This window comes from Gallus gallus, chromosome 8, assembly GCF_016699485.2.
Source record: "Gallus gallus isolate bGalGal1 chromosome 8, bGalGal1.mat.broiler.GRCg7b, whole genome shotgun sequence".
In the NCBI taxonomy this organism is placed as follows: Eukaryota; Metazoa; Chordata; class Aves; order Galliformes; family Phasianidae; genus Gallus; species Gallus gallus.
The window spans coordinates 5,155,625-5,159,709 of NC_052539.1; the positions used below are offsets into that span (position 1 = coordinate 5,155,625).

At 54.3% G+C, this 4,085-nt stretch overlaps 1 long non-coding RNA gene across 1 annotated transcript; it reads right to left on the reverse strand.

The window, feature by feature from the left end:
• Positions 1-14: 14 nt before the first annotated feature.
• LOC112532902 lies at positions 15-3,668 on the reverse strand. The gene is made up of 2 exons (XR_003076436.3): positions 3,327-3,668; positions 15-1,491 (listed from the first exon to the last, which is right to left on the reverse strand). It is a non-coding gene; the product is annotated as an uncharacterized LOC112532902 (long non-coding RNA).
• Positions 3,669-4,085: the final 417 nt, after the last annotated feature.

Sequence of the window (4,085 nt, forward strand, 5' to 3'; positions counted from 1 at the left end):
CACGCAGAGAACCCTCGGATATATATATATTTTTAATCATTTCAAATTGAAAGTGGCTTCCTTCGTGTGTTTTGCCTTTCCTGAGCTGGTCCCCATCCCTGCACAGCCTGCGCTGGGAGGCAGCTCTCATTCCATCAATGGGTTGTACTGCTGGGCAGTGCTGAGTGCCCCATGGGATGCAGGGACCCCAGCGATGTGGCAGTGCAGCCGAAGGGAGAAGTTACCCAGGGATGCTATGGTTGGGATGGAGAGGTGGACAACATCTCCACCAGGCTCAGAAATCCAACTTTGGCTGCTCTTGGAGAGCACCAGGCTGCTTTACAAACCACAGTGCTTTAGAGGTTGTTACAACATCAGCTTAGGTTTGATATTTCTAAGATTTGATGGATCCTGTTCTCAAGGGTTTTGTTTCCCGGTTTCTTTGGTTTTCCTGCTTTTCACACTTAAAACTCGCTATTCAAACCCAAATCTATGATCACACTCATCCTTAAGCAAAGCTTACGGTGCACAAGCCACTCCCAAGCTCCACCTATGCTTCCCCCAGCCTGCATGGCACTGCCGGAGCTGCCCATCACCGGAGCTAACCAGAGCCAAACGATTTAAAGACGTGAATTTGTTTGATACGTGGGGTTTATCCTGGTGGGAAAACGCCCTCCCAGGAACCCAGCAAAGCTGCCTTGCACTATTATTCATAAAACAGGTGTAGTGTTAAGTGATCTGCCCCCTCTGACCCGTGCGTCGCGGTGCGCTGAGCTGCAGCCGGGCTGCGTCTGTCCGCTGACAGATTGCAACGCCGCAGCGTGGGGAGCATCAGGGGGAAAGAGGGAGGGATGGAGGGGAAGAAAGAGGGATGCAAAACGAACGGGTGGATAAAGCTCCCACGCAGGGATGTGATTTGTTCTCCGGTATTTTGCTGTGAAAAGGGGGAGAGAACCAAAAGGGCAGGAGGAAAGAACAAGGTGTTAGGAAGAAATTCTTTGCTCGGAGCGGTGAGGTGCTGCCACTGCTGCCCAGAGCTGTGCTGCCCCATCCCTGGAGGTGCCCCAGGCTATGGATGGGCCCTGGGCAGCCTGAGCTGCTGGGGGACAACCCTGCTCACAACAAGGGGTTGAGGCTGGATGATCCTTAAGGTCCCCTCCAATGTAAGCCACTCTATAATAAGGAATTCAGGCTGCAGTGAGGCTCAGCACGTGGTACCAGAGAGGGCTTCACAGCTTGCCAAGTCCCATGGGCCATTTACCTTGGCTGGCCTCATGCTGAGCTTGGTCCACTGTCTGTGAGGAAATGCAGATTGCTGTCTGCGGCGTGAACAGTGCCTTTTGAAGTTGGAGGTTATGGGGGACGATGGCTAAGGCTGGGGCAGAAAGTCTCAGAGCGACTGTGGCTCCTGAGCACCTGTGCTCTTGGCAATGTGCATCAAGAGTGGTGGACCTCAAGTTCCTGCAGAAGGACATCGGTGTGGCATGGTTGGAGCCTACCAAATCTGAAGTTCTGCGAAAAAAACAGTCTATGTAAAGTAGTAACAAACACCATCACAGGTAAGTCAAAGAAATCTTCTTCCCTTACACAAACATCGACCCCCAGCACATGTAGCTTTAAAACAGCATGTCAAAGATCTCAAAAATGGAGGAAGGCCAACACTTGAGCCCCTTAAATGTGGGTGTGTGTCCTTGCACATGTGTGGCAGTGGTGCCCTCAAAGCCCAGGCACAAGGAATCAGCATAACGAGGCCCAGCTGCCTTCCCTGCCCGCTCACCTGGCTCCTATCTCCTGCAAATTTTGCTCTTCCCAAATCCCAGCCACCACTTTGAACCTCCAATCATTATTGGATGTATTTTCCTTTTCCAAAATGAGCCACGCTCTGCTAATGGCAGATGCAAGGCAAAGTATTGCATTCTCTTTCCCACTGCACACCGCATCTCATGAGTTCTCAGTTAGCAGCATCCCCCTGCACCGTGGGTGAGCTTTGTTTTAGTGCACGTTGCCAAACATTTCAAAGCATTGATTAATCCTCATCCACTCGCTCTGTAGTGCTCCGTGGAGGAGGAGTTAAAAAATAATAGCGGGTTGAGCAGCTCGTAGTGATGATACATGGAAAGGAAAACAAACCATGCCTCAACTCCGTTGCTTTGTCTAAGCTGGGTTTGTTTCTCACCCAGTAATGAAGCCAGAGGGTTTTCCTGCCCTGTCTGCTTGGGTTCTGATGCAGCTTCTTCATTTACTGCTGAAACTCAGCAAAACTGGGAAACAGCAGTAGAATAAAGGTAAATAGAGCCCGAGTCATAAGGGTCTGAGCTGGTTTGCCTTCAGTTCAGCTCTGGGTTCTGTGCTAAATGTGCAGGGACGAGGTCTCATCCTGCAGACCCCAAGTGACTTCGGCCACCCACCCCCTGGCCCTTATGGGATGTAGAGAGCTGGCTGCAGTACTCCATCTGCTATAGGGACGTTGCTGGAGGTGAGGGTGTGTGTGGGAGGGGAATTGCCAGGTGACGCTTTGAATGCTATCAGTGAGGGGGGGGTGGAGCATTTATCTTTTATGTTTTACTGCTTCACCTGGTCACTGCTCTTTGCATGAGGTAGGGGGAGCTGCTTTCACTGACCTCAGAGCAGCACCCTTCACGTCCCCTGGAATAAGGACAGCTTGGGTCCTCTGAGCCCATCTGCAACATGGCGATGCTTACGCTTTGGCTTTCTTCTCCCCGAAGGGAGAGGGTGGGGGGAACTAAGCCGGTTTTGCTGTGCCCATGTACGTCTCTGCCTCTGTGCTGGGTTTTTGCCCTGGAAGAGGGGAGGAGGTCCCTAGGCTGCAGGTGGAGCTGTGCAAAACATAGTGAGACTCTGCTGTAGACCCCTTGGTGATAACGTGCTGGGCACATTCCTGGTCCTGCATGGACTGAGCCAGCAACTGTGCACAGGATTTGCATGGTGCAGCAGCACCCATGGCGCAGCAGGGAGTTTACCCTCCTGCTTGGAGGTAGGAAGGGTAAAGCTATAGGGTGTCAATATTTGGAGGGCAGCTTCTTTCCTTTTTTCTGACATGGAAGGATGGGGTGCTGAGCCCTGTGGGGGGGCTGCACAGGTTGAGGAGTGGCACCTGGAGCCTGATGGCACAGCTACTTGTAGAGTTGGTGGGAGCTCTTCGGAGACCTTTTGGAGAGACAATGATGGACGTGTCAGCGCTGCTCTGCTGCTGCTCAGCTCACAGCTCCTTCCTGCTGACCTGTGTGTGGGTACCAATGCCTTTGGGCCGGGGTGTGCTGGGATGCACTGGGTCTGTCCCGGTACCTGAGGGGATTCTGCCAGGGCACGGAGCTGCCCGTGCTCACCTGTGGCCTCTCCTTGTCTCCAGCTCCCTGAGGATGTGACTTTGTTACCCACATCACATGAGGACCTCTTGGTGACGAGGGTGTCCCGCTGCTAAGCTCACTGGTGACCACAGGACATGCGGGTCCCCTAAAACCTTCACGAACTCATAGCAGCTCCGCAGCTTCCCCCGGGTGGCAGAACGGGGGAAAGCAACCGGGACAGCGCCGTGGCCGCAGGAAGGTTCCGAATTTCGGCTTCCCGTCCCTGGTGGGACCTCCATCCCCTGGGAGGTTCCCTTCCCCGAACCCGGAGCGCTGTCGGTGCGGGGCATCCCTCTGCCCGTGGGATTCCTCTCTCCCTTCCTTCCTTCCTTCTGCCGTTCGTTCGCCTTAAGCACTGCCCCGGCCGCTTCCCCAAACCCTCATCTCGAGCTTCTCCACCAGCGAGGAGCGGATTTCAGCCTTTTTCACTACCGGCAGAGCTGCACCGCCCTCCACTCTATTATTATTATCACTATTTTTTTTTTTTTTTTTTTTTGTCTTGCCTTCTTTGTGGGTTGCTTTCTTCGAAAGCTCACACGTAGCCGGGGAGGGGCCGGGGCCGCCCGTTCGTGCCCCCCGCAGCCGGGCAGCGCTCCGGCCCCTCGAGGCGTGGCGGGGCCGCTGCTGCGGGCGGGCGGGCAGGAGAGCGGGGAGGAAACTTCTTTCGAGTGGGGTGGAGAGGGGAGGGCAGGGGGTGGGGGTCGGGCAGGGAGGTATCAGCTCCGGGAAATGTGTCTT